Consider the following 12,798-nt stretch of genomic DNA (forward strand, 5'->3'; position numbering starts at 1 on the left):
CCTCTACATATTTACACCTGCTTTAGTAATTATCAGACTGTCAGGAAAACAGACAAATCTGCTTTGGATGAATTACAGAATACTTTTCAGACACAAAGATACTTTGTACTTGTACTTTGGATACATTATCAAGACAGACCAGTCTCTAGAAAAGGACAGCTTGAGATGGATGGACACAGCGAATGCAATGGGCTCAAATATAGTAATTTTGAGAATGGCACAGGTCTGGGCAGTGTTGTGTTCTGTTGTGCACGGGATCACTGTAAGTTGGAATCAACTTGATGACAATTAACAACAGTTTCATAGCAACTCTCCAAGATCACTGTGTTCTCAGTGCTAAGATGTGCCTTAGTAATCACTTCATTGACTTCAGTTGTTGGGTGCACTGAAGGTGTTAATTCTGAATTTAGCTGACCCGACTATCTGCGAAGACACCTAATTATACCACAATAATGGTATAAAAAAGTGCTGATTCTATTAAACTGGCATTCCATGATGCTCACCTTCCCGACATTATCACTGAGGACAAAGGGGGTGCATAAGCAAATGTGATGAAGAAAGCTGGTGGTGCCCGGCTATCAAAAGATCTAGTGTCTGGAGTCTTAAAGGCTTGAAGATAAACAAGCGGCCATCTAGCTCAGAAGCAACAAAGCCCACATGAAAGAAGCACACCAGCCTGTGTGATCATGAGGTGTCAATAGGATCAGGTATCAGGCATCAAAACATCATATCATTGTGAATGAGGATGAGTTCAGAGTGGAGACTTAAAGCCCATCAGTAGACAATTGGACACTCACTCCCTTACAGAAGGGTCTCAGGAGGAGATGATGAAACATACAACTTTCCTTTAGTACTTTAATGATTCCTCCCCCTCCCCCATCAGGACCCCAATTCTACCTTACAAATCCTGCTAGACCAGAGGATGTACCCTGGTCCAGATAAGAACTGGAAACAAACAGATTCCAGGACAGATAAACCCCCTCAGGGCTAATAATGAGAGTAGCAATACCAGGAGGGCAAGGGGAAGGTGGGGGAGAAACAACAGAAAAAAAGGTGAAGGGAAACGTCAGAGAGTGTAAGACATGACAAAATAATAACTTACAAATTATCAAGGGTTCATGAGGGGAGGTGGGCAAGGAGGGGTCAGAAATGAGGAGCCAATACCAAGGGCTCAAGTAGAAAGAAAATGAATAGAGAATAAAGATGGCAGCAAATGTACAAATGTGCTTGACACAGTAGATGGATGTATGGATTGTCCTGAGAGTTGTATAAGCCCCCAATAAAATGATTTTAAAAAGAAAAAATGCTGAAAAGCTCGGCTTATACTCAAATAGACACGGTAAGTCTGGGTTCATCCGGTTCTCACTTGGTACATTATACAGACTCAGGTGTTACAGCCACTATATCAATCCATCTCATCAAAGGTCTTCCACTCTACCAAACATCTTGTCCTACCCATATTCTGCTCCAAAATATGGATGAGGATATGGAGACAAACTGTATTTTAAGTTATAATTAATCTAAAAATAAACCTAAATTATAGAGAAGCCCAGGAGTCTATCACTGAAATCCACAAGAGGAAAGCGCATGTAAACAGGTGGCACCTGTCTGTACCTGCTGTTAGGAGGAAAAGAGGCCTGGCACAAATGCTGTCAGGAATGGAGAGGAAATGAATTTCTGAGTACTTTCCCTCTTCCTAGTAATATGAACTGATATTCATAAAGTAGGACTTGCAAAGTCTTAAGGAATACTCGGAATGATCAAAAACATACAGGTAAGTCAATTTGGAAATCTGACAATTCATATTAATATGAGATAATTTACCACAAGAATTAATTTGAATAAGACCCAGGTAACAAACTGCAAAATTTATAATTAAACGTGCTCTCAGTTGTAATGATGACAATACTAATTTAGACTCATGGACAAAAATATTTTCAGAACAAAGAGCAATAAAGTAAAAAAAAGCCTTCTTACCTGGTCTCAAGCCTCTCCCCCCAGAGGAAACTATTATAAGCATTTCTTACTATACTCTCAAAAAATACCAGTGCATGTGCAAGCATGACAGTGTACATGCATATTTTATGCGTGACTATACACACAGTCTTTTTTCTTTCATACGCTACATGCTGCTTAAGGCGCCCTGGTGGCACAGTGGTGTCATGTGCTGGACTGGCTTTGGGTTGCTAAGTGCAAGGTCAGCAGTAGAACAGACCAGCTGCTTCAGGGGAGAAAGATATAGCTTTCAACTTCCTATACAGATTTATACCCTTGAAACCCAAAGGGGCAGTTTTGCTCTGGTTTGTAGGATTGCTGGGAGTCAGAGTTCATTCAGTGGCAGTGAGGAGACATGATGTTCTGTAACGTGCATGGTTTTAAAATTAGAATAGGGCAGACCTTCCCGCATGTTCAAGCCTCAGGATGGTCCACCCTATGAAACCACCGGCAAAGAAGATGTGTAAACAGGAGTCTTAGGAGCTCAACTTGCAGGTGTTTTTGTAGCTTACTGTTTGTTTAATAAAATGAACACAAGCCAAGATTTCAGACAAACAATGAACAAGAAATTTCTCTTAATCTTGTAAGTTTATTACAAATCCATTGAACAATCTGGGATGTATGGAATCAGAGAGCAGGATCAAGAAAAATGGCTACATAGTGAAAGTTAGCAATTTGGCCACTGATCAATATTTATCCATAAAAGAAACATCATAGTATCAGCAAGAGTGAAATCCTAAAGCACTCATCAATGGGTCTGGGCATATTTATAGAAAAATGAAAACTCCAACTACCCTGAGAGGTACTATTCTTTGAATTAACTTTTTGAAGGTATATTGTTGTAAATGAAGTTTTGACTATATTAAAAATAAAATAGTATTTTGAAAACATACCTAAAAATTTAGAATAGACTCCATTTTTAACAGAGGTACAGGGAGAAGCCTTGCTTTTAGAATATAATTTGTATTGTGAGTTATAAAACAGCTTAATGTGTATCATATTTCATAGTTTCTCCTTCTATGATCAGCTATCCTGACTTCAATCTCACAAATTATTCAAATTCTTTTCTGTATTCTATGTTAGAAATCACAGCTAAATCTAGGGCAGATGAACCCCTCATGACCAATAATGAGAGTAGCGATACCAGGAGGGTAAGGGGAAGGTGGGGGGAAAAAGGGGAACTGATCACAAGGATCTATATATAATTGCCATCCCAGTGGGGTGGACAACAGAAAAGTGGGTGAAGAGAGACATCAGTCTGTGTAAGACATGGAAAAAAAATTAATCAAGGGTTCATGAAGGAGGGAAGGGAAAAAAATGAGCCGATACCAACCACAGGCTAAAGCAGAAAGAAAATGTTCTAAAAACAATGATGGCAACATATGCATAAATATGCTGGACACAATGGATGGATGTATGGATTGTAATAAGAACTGTACGAGCCCCCAGTAAAAATGATTTAAAAAAAGAACTAATAATTATTAACTAAAATTTAGCAGGCCAAGAGCTCTGAAAACATTTCTTAAATAGTCCCTATCAATGATGGTGTCATGTTACCAAAGCTGTAATAGATGTAGAATGTTTATAATACCTAACTGAATACTACATGCTATCATATAAATGACTTTTATTTTCATTTATTTATTTTTAATCATGTTATTTGGGGCTCATACAACTCATCACAGTCCATACATATAGCCACTGTCAAGCACATTTGTACACTTATTGCCACCATCATTCTGCTTTCTTCTTGAGTCCTTGGCATCAGCTCCTCATTTCCCCCCCTTCTTCCCTGCTCCCCTCTCCCTCATGAACCTGTGATAATTTATAAATTATTTTGTGATATCTTACACTGTCCTACATCTCCCTTCATCCACTATTCTGCTGTCCATCCCCCAGGGAGGAGGCTACATGTAGATCCTTGTAATCTAGGTTCCCCCTTTCCAACCCACTCTCCCTCTAACCTCCCAATATCCTCACTCTCACCACTGGTCCTGAAGGGATCATCTGTCCTGGATTCCCTGTGTTTCCAATTCCTCTCTGTTCCAGTGTACATCCTTTGGTCTAGCCAGAATTTTAAGTTAGAATTGGGATTGGGATAGTGGCGGGGGGTGTGGTGGGGTGGAGGAGAGGAAGCATTCAGGAACTAAAGGAAAGTTGTATGTTTTTGTTTTTATTTTTATTTTTAAACCAGACATCAGGTACTAAGTAAAATGCATCAAAGTCTCTAGGTAATACAAGTGGTTTGTGCTTGACTGCGAACCTCAAAAGTCGGCAGTCTGTGATCATCCAGTGGTTCTGGAGAAGAGAGACTGGCAACCTGCCTCAAGATGACAGCCAAGAAAACCTAAAGGTTCTACTCTGTGGCACACGGGATCACTTGAAGTCAGAATTCACTAGTTGGCAATTAACAGCAAGATGTATTCTAGGTTACAGGCATGTCTTCTGGAATCAGGGGAAACCTGGGGGGCAGGTGTTAACGAATGGTCTGAGTATGTCACCTTCTGAGTGTCTGCTGTCCCTAGTTATTCAGGCTGCATACATTTGAACTGTCACATCTACTTGTTTGTTCCACTGTTAATGGAAAAGGGTATATTCTGAGAAAGTTACTTTAAATGGTTTCCACATGGGTTATGGAAGGTTATATTCTGAATGCCTGGCATAATAGAGGAAGCAATGTAAACAAGTACCGGTTACTAGTCCTGGCTGGGGAGCCGATTTGAATGGTAGCTGCCACTCAATAACCATACAACCTTGGTGAGACTCACTACATTATGCCCCGGTTCCTCTTTTGTGAAACAGGACTTGGAATGTTGTGGAGAATAAAGAAGTTAATACTCGTGAAACGTATACCAGTGCCTGGTACACAATAAGTACTCAAGTGATGATAGCAATTATTGCCAATATTATATCATGTTGTCCTACAGGGTGGTGCGGCCTACTTCAAATACACTTTTTTTAAAAATTACTCCACACAATTAAGTTTTTTAAAAAATCAAAGCTCTACTATCTTTTAAGATGGTATAAGATAGCTGGATAAAACGTTTACACATGAAAAAAATGTATACACGTTCACATTCGACAAGTACTATAAGTGTTTTGAATGGACACAATCGTGCTTAGGTACTAAAGTGTCAAAAGAGTACCAGAGAGAGCGGCACAGTGGTATGAACATAGGTCAAGTGTTGAGGCAATAATATAGGAATGGACTCTTATCACATGGATATGGGGAATTGGGAAGGAAAAAAGTTAGCCAAGCTAAGAAGAACAAGCAAGAGAGAGCCCTGCAGGCTCCCCCAAACTCTGGATCTTGTACCCACAGAAAAACAAATCTGTCTCTCTGTCTTACCCATGCTTGAGGCTCAGAAACAACCTTTCCTCTGGAAGACTTTCCTGGGAAATGTATGTTTAAAATACTTGCCAAGGTAAGTCTCATAGCTGGGAAGCAACAGAAGAAAGACTTAGAGAGTCAAGTTAAATGCAAAGGAAGCGTGGAGTCAGCTTCCTGTCTGACCCAAAAGAAGCATGAGGTATCCGAGCCCTGCCAGGTAGTCCACCGCTGTGACATCAAGGAATGCCTCCAGAGTGGTTGCTTTAGGTGGTACATTCCACCCTCAGGTGAAATGTAGCTACGAGAGAGTAAGAAAGACCACACTGTCCCGACAAAACAGGTCAAAAGAGGACATGCTTTTTGGCTGCTATCTCAGCACCACTGTCTCTCTTACATTGCTTATTATAGTGTTGAAAGCTACTTCCTGAATTTCTACAGCTTTCCTAGGGTTTTTTGGCTTTAAGTTTTTACCTAGATGCCTCTTACTGATAGACATTTATGAAGATGCTGGTGGCACATTAAGAAATAACCGCTTTATTAAAACAAGATCCACATGCACAGCTTGGCTGGGTTTGTCCTGTCGTCACAGAGCCACGCAGCCACCAACACGTTCATTTTACGTGTGTTGCACTGCCTCCCTAAAGCACTTCCCCTGGCACTTTGTTACGGCAATCACTAATGCACTGTTTCCACAGATTAGTCTCCGAGACATGTAAAAGTTACAATAAGTAATCAGGTGTGACTGTCCTTTCCCCCTTATCAGGTTCATCCACGATGCAGCAGCACTACACCATAACATTGTGTCTAATCATTCACGGACATGAGGATTACTCCTGCTTTTTTAGCGGTCCGATCCATTGTCTCTATTCTTTTCCACATTACTTCTAATTTCCTATTCTTAACAGGGATCCATGACAGACGTGATTACTATCTGCTTTTAAAAATGAACACCTTAAAGGTTGGGAGTGCACAGATTTTCCCAAAAATCCCGTCTGAAGCAGCGCTTCTCTTCCCTTCTCACTGACAGCAGAGGTCACGTACAGATGAGTCTGACCACCATGAAGATTAGACGAGATTTATAGGCACAAACACCTTTAAACAAGTTTATATGCACATGGGGACTTTCCTCCGGGACTCTCCACATTCCCTTTGAGGGATGTGACTAAGAATTCTTCAGAGGGGATCATCTGCCGGGAGCCGCTCTTCTCTGGGGCAAATTCCAGAGGGCAGCAATCACAACACTCATCTGTCTATCTGTCTTGTATATTAGGACAGTTCACAGGGTACATTTGGCACTGAATACGGGCTGAAGATAGAAGTCTTAACATTTAACATTTACACAGTGCTTACTTAGTATGTGTCAGGTCTGTGACAAGTACTTTACATATATCATATTTCATCTTCTCTACCACTTTATGAGGTAAATACTATAATTACCCTCATTTTCTGGATGAGAAAACAGACTCAAAGAGGTTAAGAAATCAGCCAAAGTGACAGGGATCGAAAAAGGAAAAGGCTAAATAAGACTGAGGGCTGTCTGCCTTCCACTGCCTTGGTCTTGCCCACTAGGACTTGCAACAGAGTGACAGGGCCTACACTACAAATCAAGAAAATGAAGTTTCTTTTAGAGATGACTGCTTCCAACACCCTGAGAGCTTTAAACAGAGATGCGGAAGAAGGGTGACAAGGCCAGGCCTGTATTTCAAAGAGGGGAATCTGGCGACTTGGGAAAAAAAATTTCAGGCAGGACAAAACTGAAATTAGGAAAATGAGTGATGTCCTGGAAAAAGCCCAGACCTAAGGCGGTGGTAGAAGGAAATGGAGAAGAGGGGACAAATTTAATAAATGTACTGGGTTAAGATCAGGGAGAAGAGAGATGTCGGACAGCGTAAGACATGACAAAATAATAACTTCTAAATTATCAAGGGTTCATGAGGGAGTGGGGAGGGAGGTAAATAATGAGGAGCTGATGCCAGGGGCTTAAGTGGAGAGCAAATGTTTTTAGAATGACAAGGGCAATGAATGTACAAATGTGCTTTACACAATTGATGTATGTATAGTGATAAGAGTTGTATGAGCCCCTAATAAAATGATTTAAAAAAATAAAAGATCAGGGTAGCTTGTTAAATGACTAGATATGAAGACAAATACTCAAGGAAAAAGTCTATCTACTTCTGGCTTTTAGCTTTATTAAGCCAGTTGTCTATAACTGAAGTACCAGGTTTAGGATGGCACATAACAAGCATTGGAAACGCTGGCTGTGAGCTGGCTGTAGAAAGCATCCGGCAGGCAGGAGGAAACTAAAGGGAAGCTCAGAGGAGAAGCAGAGTGTACAGCACGGGGAGCCATCTACAACTGACTAGGGGAAAAGCAAATATATAAAATTATGAACTTATGTAAAACAAACACCCACAAAGGAGGAGAGGAATATAAAACAGTGCAAAGGACCACTAGAGCGAACAAAGGCATCATGTAGATGACTTAAGAGCAATGGAGTCAAGCCAGAGTATTTCCAATCCGCCCTGTCCTGCAAGATCTGGGCAAAGGAAGATGGAAGAAATGTGGACACATTTGAACTATGGTGTTGGCTAATATTACTCCACCATGGACAGAAGAACAAACATATTTGTCTTGGAGGAAGTACCGTATACACTTGAGTATAAGCTGAGTTTTCCAGCACATTTTCAATGCAGTTTTGGGGGTAAAATTAGGTGCCTCTGCAGATATTTGGGTCGGCTTATACTCAAGTATATACGGTACTGCAAGAACGCTCCTCAGACGTGTACCTTTGAACATGTTAGAAAGGAGGAGAGGAACCTCGTGCTTGGTAAAGACGAGGGTGAAACGTTAAGGTTCCACTAACACAACAATAAATGAAGAAAAGCTGTATCCTTCAAGCAAATGAATTTGGATATCTTATCAAAGGAGATGGAAATGTTCAGGAGATGAAGATGGGTGTCAGAGAAAGGAAGGGGAAGCTTTTAACAGAGACTTAAGATTTCATCATGGAGGGTGTAACATGAAAATAGGGCTGGCATGGTAGAAAGGTTTTTTTTTGGTTTTTTTTAAGGAAGCCTTGCTAACATCTTTTTAATGAATTGGGTAGGGAAAAGCGAGTAATTCTAATTTATCCCTCAGGGTCAGGGAAAATGGAGGGTGAATGATGAAGGGGTTCACCTTCAATAAGATGGACTGACACTGTGCTGCAAAGGTAACACGTGAGATGGTGGGGCAGGGTCAGGCAGTGTTGTCCTGCTGACTACACGGTTGCGAAGATCCAAGACTGACTTGACAGCACCAAGTAGCAGCACCAAGGGTGACTTACACTCAAGCCTCTAAAAAAATGAGTTTTGCAGTTAATGAATGTTTTGCTAGTTTTGGAGGATGATATAGATCCAGTAACTTGAAATCCTGTTCCCAAGGGCCCAGAAGTATTTCTCTAGTAGAAGATGAAAGATCAAATTATAAAGGTACCAAGTAGAATGGAAATTAGGTTTTAAAGGCACACAAAGCACTGTTGACTTGAGTTTTCATCCAAGAAAATCTCAACTACTAAAAGGTAAACATTTAGCAAAAGCAAGAACAAATCTTCAAAATCTCTTATTTCTGATGCTGACCTTCGGGGTATAGTTTTTAAAATGAGGCTGCTTCTGATCAGTCTACCTAAGCTGACACTTTCATTACTACTTTCACATGAGGAATCAAATGTTAATGAAAGATTTTCTTACATTCAAGGATTCTTTAAGTTTAACTAATCTATTCAAAGAGTCCCAGTTTTATTGGATATATATATAAAACACCTCTCAAATATATCTCCATTGGAAAACTAAATCTATGTTTAAGTTGCAACCTACAGATCCCGAAAGCCTCTCCCTCTCCTGGCTGAGACTGTAAGGACCTACAGGAGATTCATGGAACAAGAAGCGCCATTGCTGCTGGGGCGGCCACTACAGTATCTTGGGGGGAAGGGAAAGGTATGGACATCATGGTAACCCCTCTAATCAAGGAGCTGACATTTTAACATTGATGTGAAAGAGAGATGAACAGTTGGATCTCTGCAAAGAGAGGCCTGGAGCTGATATTGCCAAGTACAGCCCTGAGCCTCTTGCAACAGTGATAAATTTAATTGCAAGAGTAGATAAAGAAATTAAGTTGAACAAAGTAAGGCAGTGATGCACTCCCCCCGCCCCCCTGCGGCTAAGTAGAGAGGAAACTGCTATTGCCCTGAAAATGAGGATAAACAAGGAATTCCCTTAGATTTTGTTTGGGATATGAATATAAGTTTAGGAAATTAAAGCTCCAACTTAGTTCTAGGTAGTGCTTTTGCTAAGACATCAGCAAATAGAAGGATTTGCCCTTCATGTATATCTAGTAAAGTTTGGCTGAACATAAGTCCACAAAACAAATTCATAACACAACGCATTATGAGCAAGAGCCAGAAGACAAAACAGGAAGATTAGAAACAACCTTCTGCCAAAATAATTTCAAGTAACAGAATTGTGGTGAAAAGACATAATAAGAATAATTTTAAGTCACTGGTATTAATTTCTCTAGGAACCCTGCTGGTTATGCACTGGGCTGCGATCTGCACGGTCAGCAACTAAAACCACAAGCCCCTCCTCGGGAAAAAGATGGGGCTTTCTACTGCCATAAAGAGTTACAGTCTCGGAAACTTACAGGGGGCAGTTCTACTCTGTCCTGTAGAGTTCATAGGAGTTTTTGTTGCTGTGAATACACACTCTGCGTATGCCTCCAAAAACTGTATAAAATAAATTCCTGGGTGCATGGGCTTGGATTTACGGCAGGTCCGATCCCATGGGCCTCTCACTGTGTCCCATGCCAAAGCAAACTGTAACCCCAAACCATTGCTTGGCTTTACCCGGTGGACTTCAGGTCCTGAAGCAGGCACCACAGTGAAAGAAAACAAACAAACACACCAATAAATAAATAAATTCCTGGTTCATGAATGGGAGGTGTCCTGTACCCTCTTTCTTACCTACCAAGAACACAGGTGCTTAAGATTTCAAGATCATCCAAATTAATGTATATTTTGTCCTGTATAATTACTGAAGTGATTGTGTAGAACAAATAATCAAGCCTGGAAAATCGCTGAGACTCTCTGGAGTACAATGAAGGTATACACATAGTTTTCATTCTACAGGGCTTGCTCTTTAAAACCAAAGCATCCAAAATTTCTGCATTTTGATCTAGTCAGGAATTACAGTTGCAAAGAAGCTCTGACTTTCATTACTGTGTTGCCCAAGTGCCACTGTACCAAAGAGCAAGTCGGTAGTTCCTGAGATGGACTGGGAAAGCCTTCACCTTTCTGCCGAGACAGTTAAGAGCTTGTCTTAAAAAAAACGTCAACAGCAAAAGACTGGTTCACATCCAAACAAAATGGTTTTTATGATTTATTAATTTGTCACTATAGACTATGTAAAGTATATTAAGTATATATACCAAATAAAATTATATTAAGAATATGCACACTTCAAAAAGGATAAACTGAAAGACTGAAGGTGATTTTAATTTTTATTGTTACCCTTTGAAACACATATTTTAGAATGTTGGATCAAAATAAAATAACCAGGAATGTTTCGGGGGGGGGGGTCTTATAAAAATAAATAAGTAAAAGAGCTTGAGCCGCATAGTGTCTTCAATTTTCCCATGGGGTTTCCAAAAGTTAGTGGGATTTAAATAAAAAGTGAGATATTTTTCCATGGACTTCTTAAAGCCCCCTCACATTCACTGTTGGTATTTGAAGAGCACAAGAAAGGAAAAAATAAAAGAATTTCTAGCTCATGTAAACCATAACTTTATAGGTTAAAAAAAACTAAGACTAGAAAAATTTCCAAAGAGTTTAATACATCAACAGCCTCGACTTCATCCCCAACCTGTCCTTTCTTTTCGAGGTATCCCCTGGTTCACTGCTTAGTACTCTCTGACTAAGGTGCTGGTGATGTACACTGCCAACTCTAAGAGCATCTGCACTTTGAAAAACTGCTGTGGGATCAAGATGACAGCCCCAAACACCCATATCTATGTCTGTCCATCTAGCTCCAGCCACCATCTCGCAGCATCGGACCATTATAAGAAACTTCATAAAAAGAGAGAATGCAGTGTGATTTCATGCTTGCACTTAATTCAATTCTGAGATATGATTTACATCTTTAAATCCTATTTCTTAGGCTTATTTTATTTTCCTTTCTGCTGTTATTTGTTTTTAAATGTTAAAAATACCTGGCTTAAAAAACAAAAGCAAACAAACAAAAAAAACCTGTCTACTAGTTTCTTCTATTTTTCAGAATTACCCATATCAATCTTACTGAAAGACAAATGTCACATAGGTAAACAGAAGGCCATGATACAGGATCAAATTACAAACAGGTGTTCTTTGGGAGGCATTCACCTGCTGCCTCACCAAAGTTGACTGTTTTTCCAAAGGGAAACTGAAAAATAAAAGTCCGAGGTCTCTCCCTCACCAAGAGAAGGGAGAGTCCTCCGACAGTTTGGTCCTGAGAATACCAATAATGCCAATGGAGCCCAGTCTCCTTGATAAGATAGGAGATTTGCAAAACCCGTGATAAATTTCTCCCTGCTCCAACTTCTTGCATTGTTTGCTTTCCTGTTCTGATTCGAAGTGTTGACATAGATACTAAATAGTTCTAAGCGACCAGACACCTCTGATGCTGAGAACTAAGAGAGAGTAGGATCAAGTGTTTCCGTTTCCAAGTTTCTCCATCACACAGCTCAATAGAAAATACAGAGAACGTTGGTAAGCAACAATGTCCTGGTGCATTTCTAGATAAACTAGAGATTCCACTCACTGGTCAAATTTCCTAATTGAAATGCCCATGACTCACCTGACAGGTAAACAACAAATTATACAATGAAGGACAAAGTTAAAGACAAGGGCTAGGCTGACTTTTTTAAGCTAAAACATCATATTCTGTGGGTTACTGACAAAATGGTAGGTAGGCCTCAGAAAGTTTGAGGTTGGAATTTTAAAAATCCAATGGTCAGTTCCTAAGATCTTCGGTGAAGCAACATTCAAAAGAAAATAATTTTGAGTAATATTAGTGGACACAAAACATACATAAAAAACGCAACTATTTTAAAAGTAGGATTAAATTTAACTGTGAGTGGGAACGATTACTTTCAAAACTGATTGTGTAAGCCTTTGACTAAGCACTATTTTCTCAGATGCAAGATTAAAGAAGAGGGCATGCATGGGGGGCGTTTAGGATTTAACTAGTGCAAGGTTACGAAATATGGTGGTTTCTGATCCATTTCCAGCACCAAATAAACGAAATAAACGATTGAGGAATTTATTCATATGAATGAGGCAAAAAGAATGTGCATAGTGACATATCCCTTGGAGGCATTTGTATATTTGAATTTCATTTGCATTTTTAGACAATGGAGTAACTCTTTCGCAGGCTGCACTACAACACAAACACACCATTGAAGAA

General features: G+C 39.9%; 1 protein-coding gene, 1 non-coding gene and 1 pseudogene across 14 annotated transcripts in view; 2 read left to right on the plus strand and 1 right to left on the minus strand.

Moving 5' to 3' along the window:
• The window catches only part of EIF4G3 (eukaryotic translation initiation factor 4 gamma 3), a 382,761-nt gene that overhangs the window by 119,728 nt on the left and 250,235 nt on the right, over nt 1-12,798 (minus strand). The gene's annotated exons all lie outside the window — the stretch shown is intronic.
• On the plus strand, nt 2,422-2,666 carry LOC142450199 (protein CEBPZOS pseudogene; annotated as a pseudogene).
• Nucleotides 10,109-10,242, plus strand: LOC142437744 (small nucleolar RNA SNORA42/SNORA80 family). The gene has a single exon (XR_012782269.1). It is a non-coding gene; the product is annotated as a small nucleolar RNA SNORA42/SNORA80 family (small nucleolar RNA).

Source organism: Tenrec ecaudatus, chromosome 1 (assembly GCF_050624435.1).
Source record: "Tenrec ecaudatus isolate mTenEca1 chromosome 1, mTenEca1.hap1, whole genome shotgun sequence".
Lineage (NCBI taxonomy): Eukaryota > Metazoa > Chordata > Mammalia > Afrosoricida > Tenrecidae > Tenrec > Tenrec ecaudatus.